Raw genomic sequence first — 15,889 nt, 5'->3', positions numbered from 1 at the left:
AACTAATTAAGGTTTTAGTTGAGATAAAAAAGTGAATGGCACGAGCGGGATTCGAACCCACGATCTTCGGCTAGATACGCCGTTGCTCTACCACTTGAGCTATCGTGACCTCGATCGGACACCAACTTCCAATCTCAACCCCACCTTCTGAGTTTTCCCTCCTTTTTGCCATTTTTCAAATGTCGTATAATCGGTCGTGTAATACACTAAAGCTCTCCGTGGTTATTTTTTGTGACCGAGAATCTAATCCGATTACACGACATTTGAAAAATGGCAAAAAGGAGGGAAAACTCAGAAGGTGGGGTTGAGATGGGAAGTTGATGTCCGAGTGGATCGAGGTCACGATGGCTCAAGTGGTAGAGCAGCGGCGTATCGAGCCGAAAATCGTGGGTTCGAATCCCGCTCGTGCCATTCACTTTTTTATCTCAACTAAAAACCTTAATTAATTGTAATTCAAATTAATGTAAAACTTACGTTTATTAAAGTGAATAGAATTTGGTCTTTGGCGGGCAAAACATTGAGGGCTACTTTCACCGCTAGTTCCGGCTAGACGACCACAAACTTAGGAGGAGGGGTAGTTCTAAGGTGACCACCTGCTTCACCAATTACCAGGGCATGTTCAAAGAAAATAATCCGCTTTTTGCCGTGTTACACGAACAGGCGGGAGTTTCCAATGACGTTAATAAGCTGCACTAGATTGTACGTTATTATGATATGCTTTACCTGGTGACAGCATCCAGATCCCAACTCCGGTGGTTGGACTGATAAGACCGAGTTCTGCCTCCGGATTGCCAACACCCGATATGGGAGGTTATTGACTTTCCGATATTACTTTGTTATTTGGTGTGAGAACATGTTTTGTTTCCTTTTTGTATTATTTTTGTCAATACAGAGGACATTTTTATTTTATTTTTCTTGTTGTTTTTTATTTTTTTCTTATTGTTGATTTATTAATTTTTTCCCAAAGTTTTCTGCAGAGAGAAAAAATCAGTATGGCGCCCTATTTTAGTGGTGGACCAAGGGGAAAATCTCCACTAAGTCCCTGGGGCTGGGAGGCTCGGTGGCTTCTCAAATTCCGAGCAGTAAACAGTTGAATTGTTACTCATTTCTAAATAGGAGAAGCATATGTCGTCAGTCAAAACTACGACATCATGGATCACCTTTAATGTTTCATAAGCAAAACCCCGTATGCTCTAGCAATTTTCGACAGGATTTTAGTTAATTCCTTTGCATTAATGACAGTATGATCGACATGGGTCTATATTGTTTACCGAATATCCAAAAACATCCAGCTGTCCATCATGTTAATATGCCGACAGGTTAGAAATACTTAGGATCTTCTTCATTGTGTTGTAAGGCAACTTACTTTTAGAATTATATAAGCAATTTTTACGTCCTTTGACCATCTAAAATTCGCAGAGAGCATTTGATTCGCTTTCCATTCTAGATTGCAGGCGTCTTTGTCGGCGACCGTTAGCATTTTATATGCGCACAAGCTACAACTTTACTTAAATATGGAACAGGGATGTTCAGTGCTAGGTGAACAATGATATTCCAATATGGTGGTCTGTGAAGATCCCTGAGGAAATCCTTTTTTTATATTTTTAATTATTCTACTATTATTCTATTATTATTTTATTATTATTAGTGTCAATAAAAATTATGGTCAATATAATCAGGTATGGCTGTTCACGGTGTGTGTGTGTATTTATAAAATTAATCTTTTTATGCAAGGTTTTGGTTGAAATGAAAAAGTTAGTGTGCGAGATTCGAACCGACGACTTTCGGCTAAATACGCCGCTGCTCTACCACTTCAGCTGTCGTGACTTCGATCCACTCGGACACCAACTCCCCATCTCAACCTACAACCTTTCGAATTTTCCCTTTTTTTTTGCCATTTTTCAAATGTCGTGTAATCAGGATTCGATTCTTGGCGACATATGAAGTGGCCACGGGGAGCTGTTAGTGAAGTTATTCTTTATTTCACTTATTCAATCCATTAAATCTAGTGTCTTATTGACCAAATTACTTCTTTCAATAAATTAATCTTTTTATGTAAGATTTTGGTTGAAATGAAAAAGTTAATGCCACGAGCGGGGTTCGAACCCATGATATTCTATGTAGTAGAACCCTAAAAAAAATTTTAGTTGACAGTATGTTTTTGGCTTTACTTTGTATATCTCCACTATATTCCAATAGGTATATAGAATTACTGTACATACGGTCTATTAGATTACGAGCTATTTTTTATTTTTAATGAATGCTGTGACTTAAAATTCAAAACGTTTTGTCCTCGAAAGCTTTGTTTGATTTTGTATATATGCATATATTGTAACATCAGTTTAATCAGCATTTTGATGAAAAGATTTTACAGATATCTTCTGTAGTATAAAACATGTGTAAACCAATTTTATCACTAGTTAATTGTTGTCTTTGTTATTTTTTAAAATCTATTTTAAAAATATTTTTAATTTTCAAAATTACAAATTTTTTTAAAATCTATTTTAAAAATATTTTTAATTTTCAAAATTACAAAAAGCACATTACTAATTTTTTACGAATTTATGTTAAAATTGTTCAAATTACCTTTTTTGAATATATCTTTCGATAGCTGGACAAACTTTAGAATCTTGAACGAGTAATCGAAAAGCAAAAGCGTGTCAAAGTGAAATTGGCAAATTATGACGAGCAGGAAAATATTGCTTGGCTCTAAAAGCTTTGATGAATATAGCTTCTATAAAACCTTTTATTTTTCTAAGTCTAATTAGGCTATTTCTCTTCTTAATATAATTAATTTAGGAAATCATTGTTTAATTAAAGACCTAAGTAAAAATTGTTTAATGTATATTTTTTCATAGCTTTATTTACTCCTAACCATTATACTTCATAACTTGTAACTTGATTTTTAACTATGATAAAAATTAGATATAATTTTATTTTTTCCAACCGTGAATTTACGTAAATATTTCTGAAAAGTTGTTTGTTAAAATTAAAGTTTACGTAAAAAGGGCCAGAAACAATTAGTCTTAAAATTTTAGATCGAAAACTTTGAAGTTAATCTAATTCACAAAATTAACACAAACTAATCAAAATTATTAAAACTGGAAAAGTACATTTTCAAGACTTGTTTGTCATGAGGGTTTAGCCTATAGTCTAGCCGTGAAATGTAAGTAAAAAAATATTGAGCAAGACTTGATTTTTTTATTATTAGTATTCTGGTGTTGTCAATACATCCAAAGCAGTATTAAAAAATATTTTACATAAAATAATTATATTGGTACCATAATGAATTGTTATTTCAATTAAACAAATATTAATCTTCTTATGTAAGGTTTTGGTTGAAATGAAAAAGTTAGTGCCAGAGCGAAATTCGAACCGAACCGGCTAAATACGCCGCTGCTCTACTACTTGAGCTGTCGTGACTTCGATCCACTCGGACACCAACTTTCCATCTCAACCTACAGCCTTTTGAATTTTCCCTCCTTTGGCCATTTTTCAAACGTCGTGTAATCAGAATTCGATTCTCGGCAACATATGAAGTGGCCACGGATAGCTAAAGTTATACTTCATTTTACTTATTAAATCCATTGTATTTAATAGTCTATTGACTAAATTACTTTTTTCAATTAATTAATCTTTTTCATTTTAACCAAAACCTTACATAAAAAGATTAATTAATTGAAAGAAGTAATTTGGTCAATAGACTCTAAATATAGTGGGTATTTATAAAATATTAATTTTTTTAAGTTAATGAAATGTTACATATATATTTTATATGCACATACTTAGTTTACATTGATCTGCTTTTTTCATCAATACGTATCATTTATCTAATACAATTTTTTAGGTAAATGTTTTGGTCAAGATTATAATTGTATTACACGTCGACGACGTTGTCGGACACATGAATTGTTTGTTAGATGTCCGTTAAACTTATCACTTCGTTGAGTTGAGACATTGTTATCTAACATGATGATACAGTCAACAAGCGGTCTATCTAAGATAACTGAAATGCTTGAATTAGTGACGTGGTTTAAACGCTGATACACACAGAGAATAAAGGAAACAGTGATTCTAATTTCAGCAAAATATATACGTGAAATTGTTAACTTGGTGGACCAGTGGAACAAAATTAAAAAAATGTAACGAAGAAATTCCAAAATAAAGCAAAAAGTCCTCATTTTATGTGAAAACAATATCACAAAAGGTTACATGTTGAAACGAAAATGTGAAAAAATTAAGGTCTATTGTTTATCATTTATTTAGTTTGCATTTTGTTGATTCAGCGGTAATATAAGCAAAAAGATTTTGTTCTTTAAACAGTAAACAACTGATAATAAAAATTGCTTTTTAAGAGGAATCTTTTCAAAAAATGAGCAACCCATTCTGTGGGATTGGAAAGGGGTGCTCTTACCTTTAATGTCTGATTAAATTGCGCATAACTGGAAGAGTTAAAGACACCGATCGAAGATAAAAGTCTAGGATTAGCCGACCGAAGTTCTTATTCCTTTTCAGATTGTATCATAAAAGAACTGACAGCAATTACAGATTTCAAATCCGACTGGATTTTTTTAAGCTTTTCGTTAAACTTTGAAATCGAATAAAAAAATGTTTGAACAATATATTTCTCTTAGTACACCTCAAGTTAAATGTTATTTAAAAAAGAAAAAAATAATGTAGTGAGGAACGAGATTTATTGTAGTAATTCTTACCAACTCGGTACCTTAAAAGGAAACGATGGTTAACGAATTCATGTCGGTAATGATTTTTTTTTGCTTTTCGTTAAACTTTGAAATCGTATAAAAAAAGTTGGAACAATATGTTTCTCCTAATACACCTCAAGGAACGAGATACATTGCAGTATTTCTCACCAACTGGTTAACTTATAAGGGAGCGATGATTTCGAAGTCATGTCAGTAAGCTAGCGAATTGAAAAAATATTAACCTTGTCACTGACGTTTTAATATGCCTCGAACACTCTGGAACAAGGTATGGTCTTGAAGAACAAAGCTAATTCAGTTGTTATTGCCAACCCTCTACTTATTTTAAAGTCATGATCAGGGGAAAACAAATGTCTACAGATAGTCGTATTTAAGTATTTTACAGGCGATCTCAAATTTCCTTGAAAACCGACTCAGTCCCAACATTGCGAAGAACAGAGTCAGAGTTGAAAGCTCGGCAGTAACAACTGTTTGCTTATTCTTCAAGACCATACCTTGATCCAAACTATTCGTGAGTGAAAAAGTGGTCGATATTTCTAATACTGAATTAATTAAGGTTTTTTTAGTTCAGATAAAAACCTTAATTAATTGTAATGTATTAATTGGTCAAGCGGACCACGAAATTAGTGAATTTAATGAATTAAAAATGAAGTATACTTGACTAAAGCTCTCCGTCGTCATTTCATTTGTCGCCGAGAATCCATTCCGATTACACGACATTTGAAAAATGGCAAATAGGAGGGAAAACTCAAAAGGTGGGGTTGAGATAGGAAGTTGATGTCCGAGTGGATCGAGGTCACGATAGCTCAAGTGGTAGAGCAGCGTATCTAGCCGAAGATCGTGGGTTCGAATCCCACTCGTGCCATTGAATTTTTTATCTCCACTAAAAAACCTTAATTAGTTGAATTTATTGTTCTATTTTTTATATTATTTTTATAGATTTTTTAATTTTAGTTATATATAGATCTTTTTGAATGGCCTTTTATAGAAATTTCTGCATCGACTACTATTTTCAGGTACATGGTTTATTTCTGGACAATATTTTGTTTGAAGAAATTTAAAATGCTAAAATAAAATATTTTCCAGAAATAAACCATGTACCCGACCAAAAATGGCACGGGATGCCAAATCACACTTTGAACATATCTTTACAACACTTTTACAAAACGGCCTAGAAATAATCAAACAAATTTGAAGTATAAAATGGCGAAGTTAGATTTAGGACCTTTCTATTTTTTACATACATATAGCGTTGTGGTATTAAGTTTATAATTGCACAGAAATAATTGCTTTTGACATAAATTAGGTTGTGGTTTAACGATTCTTGTAAATTTTTTATCCTACTGATGGTGGCGTAACGCCAACATGTTTCTTTCAACAAAGTCGATAAATCGGATATAATGGTGATCGAAAATGCCAAACACCCGTTTTACATTGAACGTAAATAACGGCGTCACTACAAGTCGACAAGTGATAATAAAATAAAAACCTACATATACAATATTTTTAGATTCTTATGCTCACTGTAGTTAGTTCCAAAATATTTTACTATAATTGCCAACAAAAAGAAAATGAACAAAGAAGATGAATAAATTCAATTGAATTGAAATCGAAATTTTATTACTTCTTAGCATTAATTTCCAAAAAAGTTGATATATTGTTGGATATTTTTTCTAAGCCAGTTTTTTCTCTCCTGTAATTGAGAATATACATATTTGATTTTGCTTCAAACTACAACCTTTTTATGGCCAGGCTGAGTTTCTCTTGATCAAAAACAAACAAAAAATACGAATTTAATAATTTTTGATCTAGTTTTGAATTTATTTATACAGGATATTTCAGGCCCAGTTCAACATAAAAATTTCAAATATGACTTCTAAACATCCTGATTCAGCATTTGAATGGATATTTTACACTGAAAACAATAGTGCGATCGGATTTTAAATTGGTCAAAAATTTATAAATTTATAACAAAATGTAAAAAAAAATCTATTTCGTGTGTTGCGTGGTTAATTCCAATAATTTGCTTCTTAACTAAAGTAAACATTATGTGCCTTTGTTGTTTACATTCTGTCATTGTTTTTCAAACTCGTATTATGAGAGCAAATTGTAATTCTTGAAAGTAAATAAATTTTACAATAATGTCTATTCGTTATATTCAGTATTCCTTTCAAAATGGGCCGAACGCACATTTTTCCGACCAACAGTGCGTCGATATGTACGACTCCTTTATTTTGACAAACGAAATGCGTTTTTTCAAACTTTGCCATTTTTAGACGAATTTAAAATCCAATTGCACCATTGCTTTCAGCGTAAAAAATCCTTTAAAATTAAATTACAGGATGTAAGGGGTCGTGTTTGAAAATTTGAAGATGAACTGGGCACCTGTATAATTTTTTTCCAAACAGGTAAAATTTGAAACTGGACTAAAAATATTAAAACACATTTTTTTAGAGCCTCATTGGTTCAAGCGAAATTCAGCGGGGCCATCTAAATCGGACACCCTGTATAATTGATATATGTATTTCATTTCATTATTAGTTTACTGTTTGTCTGAAAGCAGGCAAAGAGGCCAATTTTTGTTCGATCCATCTTAAAGGATTAAAGGGATAAGTTACACATGTTTTGGGTAAAATTATGGGGTGACGAGAAAGTTTATTGGAGAACTTGGTATTTTTTTACGCTAACATTGGATACATAATAAGTATCATTTATGGTTGATCGAACAACTTTAGATTGGAAGGATTAGAAATGTTGGATATTTGAATCTCCACAGTTCTGACCCGTACTTTTTCAAGTCGATTGTAGTAGTATTTTTACATTTTAAATCTGTTTTTCTTCCTATAATTAGAATATCGTATTTCTTTTCTCAAAGTTCAATCGTAAAAGCTGATTCCATATTAAGCGTGATTCTAGGTAAAGTAACGAAAGCAGCAAAATTGGAGTTAGGGATTTTGTTGAAGTAAATTGCCAGGAGACTTTGTTCGAAGGTTGACGTGGGCGCACTTGCTTCCATTGATCTTCTATTTCTATTGCCCACACTTCTAAATGACAATTTCTTACGGGTACAAATAAAAGCAGGGAGAGACACAGACATACCCATAAAGATAGTGAGATGACGAAAGACGCCAGACAAACTAAAATGTCCGAAACTATAGAAATTAATTAAATTTCGTAATAATAAATTACATTTTATTTTTGCACGATTGTTATATGCTTTATTACAACCTATTACGTAACATAACGACAGTAGAATTAATATAATATTAATAATATTATTGTTAAGAATAAAAATATTAACCTGAAATATTCATAGAATTATTGGAAATGTTTTTTCCGTTATTGGTTTGAGTTTTTATAAGATTGCCTCCCCACATCAGATTTTATTAGAAACCGTTTATTGATGTTGCAAAATTAGGGAGACGTGCGGAAAGTAGTTTCGTGGAACCTTTAATACCCGTGGTAACCGTACCATTAAAGATTATTGTGTCGGAGTTAACTTAAACGGCCCCTCGTAAAAATATTCCTTCGAAAAATGGCCCCTTCTTTTATGCAGATATAGGTAAACGCAGAAAACGATTATCTGTTCAAAAGATTGTCTATTGGGTAAAAAATTAGACTAAATGATGATGCAAAACCGGTATTGTTTCGTAAAATCTCTGAAATCTTCACTACAAATGTTTAGAAACATTGATCCAAAAAATTAATACAATCAACTTACTAGTAAGTTTATTTTTATTTTATTTTTTTGTTTAATAAACCTTTAAAATTATAAACGCTTAATCTTCCTGGATGTTACTTGATTCCCCTACTTCCTAGTATCTCTATCAGTATTTAGTAGCGTCTTCTTAAGTAGAAGTCCACTAATATATTACATATTATATTAGAACGCAGGCACACAGGTCATCAAAAATTCTTTTTTTATTATATAAATAACTTATAACGAGACTACGGACGAAATCACGACAGTAAGAAGGTGTACAATTGTATTTTGTAAAAGTATTTAAGATTTATAATCTTTCGGAAATTCATGAATTACGTGATATAATGGTCCATACAAAAAGATCACATTTGACAAACAATCATGGGTTAAGATAAAAAGAAATGTATTAACGTATAAATCTAAAATTTTACAAAACACTAGGCTATTTAAATGTGGTCTGAGGAAAGAAATGTACTTAATTTGTGTGACAATGTGTGAACGAATGGAATGGACATGTGTATTGGTTTGTCTATTTGTGATTGGTTTAATGATATGTTGAGAATGATTTTTGTGTCGTGTTTGGTTATAAATTTTTATTATTCTGTTTTCAGGGTAGTTTAGTTATGGCAGATTTGTTTGTATGTTAAATATTCTTTTGGTGAAAGGATTCATGACTTAGGGATATGATTCTGTATATTACCCCTTTAACCGTGTATCATATTGTATGTAGGGGTGGTCTGATGCATAAAAGGTTCAAAGTTTATATTTAATTTAAGGGTTAATGATGAGTAGTGTACTTTGGATGATGTTGTTTTGTGTAGTACTGGGTTATAATTGTTTATGATTCTGTCGATTATGTTTTTAGGGTAGTTTTGTTATGTAAGATTTGTTTTTATTTTTGAATATTTTTTTGGTGAAAGGATTCATGACTTAGGGATATGATTCTGAATGATAATCGTTTGGCAGTGTTTTTTATTTCATTATCAAACAATAAATATCGTACTAATAAAATATACAAAAGCGCGTATTTTAGATATCGAACGAGCTTATTTGTATAATCACTGAGATGAGAGAATTAAGATTTCTTGGTGTGAATTGACGATGTACCTTTTATTGGGAAAGACATAATATGAGTATATAGAAAAGAAAATGTTAAAATAGATTTGAGTAACCTTTTCAAAACATATTTATTCATGATTGAAAATACATGGCAATACCTACGTTGATTTTCCAATAGTTAAACAGTTTTGCAATATTTCAATTACAATTAAATAATTTGGCTTACATAAATAGAAAAATTCAAACGCATTGTCAGTAAAAATTCATTTTTTTCGATACGCCCGGAAAAGATTTACCTGTTGTGATAAAATCAAATAATGTCTTGAAACTAATTCAACAACACGAAATTCAATTTGCATGCATTTGAAGCTTTTCCGATAATACATTCTCGTTTAATACCCTTGGGGTATAATTTGTTCAGTCAATCAATCATGTCCAATGGTGTTGAGATAAGGGTCCTGGTGTGGTTTCTTGATGTCCTCCAATTCTACTCTGTCTCATTAGGGGTGATTTATTAAAAGAGACTAAACCCACCCACGACCTTATGGCTGTGTCTATCCGCTAACTAGTATCGGCTTCCGTGAAAGTTTATAGTCGTAGACGGTGTTTTTATTACCGGTCTTATCCGTAAATCAGAGGCCAACGTTTGCACTAATCAGTTCTCAAAGGTCATAAGGTATTGCAAAATTAAATATGTTTTTCAGTAGGAAAGGTAGTAATTAAATTTTGATTTTCAGAAACAATGAAAGTTATGTACGTCCTAGTTATAGTATACATAGTTTTTTTAAGTGCTATTAATAATTTTTAAGTACTACTATTAAAAATTATGCTTTTAATGAAAATTTTCAAGTTTCACACAATAGCTAATAGATGTTTGATTTAAAACATATAAAATAACTTTATAATGCTTAAACATTTCTGGCCCTTCAAAAAACTATGCATAGTTTTTATGTGCTATTAATAATTTTTAAGTGCTATTACTAAAGCATGCTTTTAATGAAAATTTTCAAGTTTCACACTATAGCTAATAGATGTTTGATTTAAAACATATAAAATAACTTTATAATGCTTAAACATTTCTGACCCTTCAAAAAACTATGCATAGTTTTTTATGTGCTATTAATAATTTTTAAATGCTATTACTAAAGCATGCTTTTAATGAAAATTTTTAAGTTTCACACTATAACTAATAAATATTTGATTTAAAACATGTAAAATAACTTCATAATGCTTAACCATTTTTGACACTCCAAATGAACAAGTAGACTGTTCAAATTATTACATTATTTATTATTATTCAAATTATCTTATTACATTTTTAAATATTGTTTATTCTACTTTTTTGCAATGGTTTTGGATGATTAATTAGTTCATTCTTTTCGTGGCGTTTTGTTCGGTGCATACTATTTTGTCCTTTTTGCGTGTCGTTAATTTTTTTGTTATTTGTTTTCCTTGTTTATAATTTACTGAACTATATGGTGTTGAAAATGTTGTTATAGTTTTTTCCTAAATATTATAACTATGTTAAATTTTTATTGAAACAATCCTACATGTTATGCTGACTCCTATGGTCAACAATATCAGTAAAACTATTTAAACAAAAAATAAAGTCAATGATTTTGGTGATCACTAATGAATGCTTTAAAATGTTTAATCATTTAATAGTTTACTACTTTTGCATTCAAGCTTAATTTTATATTTTTAATAGATTTATTCCAACTATTCCAACGATTTTCTAGTTTGTTCATTGATTTAGCTCAAGTAGTAGTACATAATTTTATTGAATAGCTAGAAATGTGTATACACTGAACTTTTTTAATTTTTTCCCACCTAGTACATATTAAAACCCAATCAATGCCAACACCAAAAACAAAAGTATTAGCATGTATTATTTATGGGACGACAAACATCAAAGTGGTCATCGCTGGCCGTCTGCGCTTTTAATGAATTTTTTCGCGTATGTTTCTCACTCACTCTCTCTTTTGTATCCTGTTTTCTTAAATTGGTACCTCAGATTGTCAGTTTCTATAGAATAAACAAAAAGCAAACACATAAGATTTTCACGCTTCCCAACTTCCACGGAAACTCCGCTCGCGACGGGCGCCCTGCCCCCTACTGATACACAAGGACAGTTCTTATGGTAATACCCGAGAGACCCACAATAAGAGCCAATTAGCAATTGGTCGACTGCTCTAAAGATTCAACATAATAAATGGAAAATAATAATTATCACATTCAGACAGATACGGTGGACTTCAGTTCAATTTCTGAAGATCTTGTTAATTTTAAAAAGAGGAGGTTTTGATAACGACAGAATAGCCTTCGGGATAAGGTTGATTGAGTACTGTTACAGTCATTGGCGGTCTTCGGTTGTTGTATGTGTTCGGACTGAGGTGGTCTTAAAAAAAAATTGAAATCATCTAGCCTATGAACAACGTAATTATTTGAATTTATAGACATACGTAAGATTGCTTTCTATGATTCATAAAGTTATATCGATGGTTGAATCAACTGTACAAATATATTTTCATAATGTGTAATCAAAATACGTCGTGATGGTGACGTTAAAATAGGTCAAAAGCTTGGCAATAAAATTTTAATTTGCATCATCAAAACCTTACCGTGATCAAGAGTAACCGTGAGTAGAAAACTGGGCGGTACATCTGACTTAAAAAGTAATCATATGGCAATATTTCCAAAGGAAAAACCAAGGAAAAAAACTTTTAAAAATTGTTTCCTCTGACGTAAACCGCCATGTACCCTTCTAAGCTCGCTTAAATAAAATTTAAAAAAATAATTCTGTGATATTTTCATTCATGCCACAAAAAAAAAAAAACCCGTCCGGGATACCTTTTCAAGATATACAGACAAAAGTTGGTTCGGATAGCGGCACCGATTGCTTATATTTCACCGAGAACGTCCGCCCTCTCAAGTCCGTAATGTATGTCGGCAGTTAAAGGTTTCAGCTTACGAAAAGGCCGTTCACGAAGTACTTAACAATGAGTCAACGAAAACCCATTTAAAGGATAACAGTTGACGTTAAGTTTATTGATTTAGCGAAGCGATTTATTTATCAAAATAAATTCATTTAAAAATGTCAAACATTATTTAAATATTTGGTATTTAGTGACAGTTAATTAATGATTATTTGAACATCGTGAGATGTGGTCCGGTGTGACGTAGGTTTTAGAAAAACATTTTCTTTATCTTGCCAACGTTTCGATCTTTGTTGAGATCATCTTCAGCGCTCAAAGTGTCTGTTTTCTGTGTAGATGTGTCGTTACTGTCGAGTGCCCAACGCGATGTGTGTAAAAAACGTTATGTGTCCTCAACAATAGTACAAACTCATGTTTTCATGTAAATGATTCAAAAGTATATTGACTCTTTCAAAGAATATGTTTAGGAAGGTTCATATTAAGTATTTTTTGTTATTTAACTGACAAGCAAAATTGTCATCAACGCTCTCTACGTGATCTTTCCTTCGGAGCATAGCGTTTTTTTAATGCTTAACCTAATTTCCACGAGCCTTCTGAAAAGGCTAAGTGCATAAAATATTTAATTACCACAATTTGAACCACTTTGACGGGCATCAATGGAACTTTTTCTCGTTTCATGTTCCTATTTCATAAAATTTGAGTTAAACATACCATACTATAATTTAAAACGTAAAAAAAGTTTAACAAAACAGAACCCTACGATATAAGTTTCGTGTGAAGCACAGTACTTCGTATTCCAATGAAGACTCTTCATCCTAAACTGCTTTAAAATCTATGGAAAAATTACCCAACGACGTCCTTTCCATTATCACTGTTAAATGCAGCGCCCTACAGTATTTTCAAACATAATGGATATTTATTCCAATTAATTTTTCTTTTTATCTACGTTTTTTTGGTTGAGATGGAAAATTAATGCTAGGGGCGGTATTCGAACCCACGACCTTCGGCTCAAATCTCTTGAGCTATCGTGACTTCTGATGTGACACTAATTTTTCATCTCTACAAACAAAACTTACATAAAAAGAATAATTAATTGTAATAATTAATTTGGTCAATTATGATCATTAAGCAAATATTGATTAATTTAATAATGGATAATTACAAATTTAGGAGTAATCGATATTATGCCATAACGTAACGCTCATTTGACCCGAATGATGCTTCAGATCACATAAGAATATTCAAACCCGGATTCACCTCTTTCTTAAGCACCACGACAATAAATCACAAGTCTGAGTTGTTAAAAAAAATGAAAAATAAAAAAGTAAGGAACCGTTGACTCTTCCGCTATCACTCTTTTAGGCTGCCTAAACATCACTGGCTCTGGACTTGATATCTCGCCACAGAACAACTCACACATACGGAAATCCTTCACGCTCATACTTTTGATAATAAATACATTTATTCAGGACACAACCGTTTAAACCACATGACAGATAATAATTTGGGAGCGACTATTGAACATTCCTCGGGGTTCCCCTTCTACGAACTATAATAATCTAAAATAGTTCAGTTGGAATTCTCAGGTTATTGGGGAAGTCCGATGTTGGCGATTTAGTCACCCATACTCACGTTAGATGTAGATGTTGTTAAATTTCTATTAAGGTGAATTTAACATATTGCATTCTTCGAGCATGGTATTCCCCGTTTTGTACTTACAACACATTGGTGAGTACAAATTATTGAAGGAATGTCACAAAATATTTTCCCCTGCGGATAATTGTATCAACCCAGTCTGATAATATGATAATATATAGTCTGATAATTAATAGAATCTACGCATATCGTCTTGGATCATGCCAATATTTCTCAATTTTATCTACAGAGACCCATTAAGAAACCTGTTAAGATTCTATCAACGCCCAAGCTTTCGACAAGTTTTATTGCCTTCTTCAGGGGATCTACAGAGACATAGGGACATAATCATTTAGACAGTTATAAATTGGATAAATAGTTATAAAATATCAGTTTTTTGTTACTTACAGATACAAAGTCAAATCATAAACACATTGCACATTCCACGATATGTATACAAACAAACTATATACATATATAATAAATAAATAAATGAATAAAAACCTCTTCTTAACAGCCTCTTACATATATAGGCATTTTTTAAAAACCAGTAACAATTACTTAATAAATAATATTCCTTTGGTACATAAATATCACAGGCGTTTTGACTAGAAAATTGTGTTTATCACGTTATGTGGTGGGAGGTTCCCCCACACTATCACCTAATGATAACAATCATTTCCCACAATTTTTAAAAACAAGATCTTAATTTCTAATACATTGGTAATTCTATGTTATCACAGCCTGTTATAATATATATATAAATAAATAAATAGATTTTTGTAGTAGAGGTTCTTTACATTTAAGTTTTGTGTAAAAATTCTTACCTACTTTATTGTTAAATTTGTAAACAATTTTTACATTATCTATTTTTCCTTTCAACAGTTTTTTAACTTGCTTGATGTTCCAGCTACATATGTGATGCTTGATACTACAAAAATCTAATGTAGTGTATCGCATTAAATGTGCACAATGTCCCACTGTGTATTATGGCCAAACAAAACAATATTTATCCGAACGGGTGCGGCAACATAAGTATGATTGCAATGATGAAGAAAGGCCGGGAACAGCACTATCCAAACATACACACGCTACGAAACATAATTTTGACTTCGATGGAGTCAAAATTGTGGCTTCTGAACAAAATACAGGTCGTAGACTTTTGAGGGAAATGATATCTATTCATCAGGACAACATGGCCTGTAATTTAAAAACAGATTTGAATAATTTAAGTGTGATGTACAGTGGGATCCTAGAAAAAGATAAGGTCTCTCCCAAAAGATCGTAACAATACTTGCGTACATATTTATTTATTTATCTATTTATTTATTTATATATTATAACAGGCTGTGATAACATAGAATTACCAATGTATTAGAAATTAAGATCTTGTTTTTAAAAATTGTGGGAAATGATTGTTATCATTTGGTGATAGTGTGGGGAACCTCCCACCAGATAACGTGATAAACACAATTTTCTAGTCAAAACGCCTGTGCTATTTATGTACCAAAAGAATATTATTTATTAAGTAATTGTTACTGGTTTTTAAAAAAATGCCTATATATGTACGAGGCTGTTAAGAAGAGGTTTTTATTTATTTATTATATAATTTATTTGTAATAAATTTGTAAAAAATAATTGTAAATTTATTTGACTTTGTATCTGTAAGTAACAAAAAACGGATATTTTATAACTATTTATACAATTTATAACTGTCTAAATGATTATGTCCCTATGTCTGTGTAGATCCTTTGAAGAAGGCAATAAAACTTGTCGAAAGCTTGGGCGTTGATATAATAACATTGTATGTTTGAAGACCACAACCCGAATCCCAA

The 15,889-nt window shown here is 31.6% G+C and overlaps 1 protein-coding gene across 1 annotated transcript in view; it reads right to left on the bottom strand.

Annotated features, from left to right (window-relative positions):
• The window catches only part of LOC106667018 (gonadotropin-releasing hormone II receptor-like), a 128,717-nt gene that overhangs the window by 78,605 nt on the left and 34,223 nt on the right, over positions 1-15,889 (bottom strand). The window lies entirely within an intron of this gene.

The sequence above is a fragment of the Cimex lectularius genome, unplaced genomic scaffold (genome assembly GCF_000648675.2).
Source record: "Cimex lectularius strain Harlan isolate CLEC.00 unplaced genomic scaffold, Clec_2.1 scaffold72, whole genome shotgun sequence".
In the NCBI taxonomy this organism is placed as follows: Eukaryota; Metazoa; Arthropoda; class Insecta; order Hemiptera; family Cimicidae; genus Cimex; species Cimex lectularius.
Note: the sequence above shows the minus strand (reverse complement) of the source record. Positions and strands in the feature narration are given on the sequence as shown.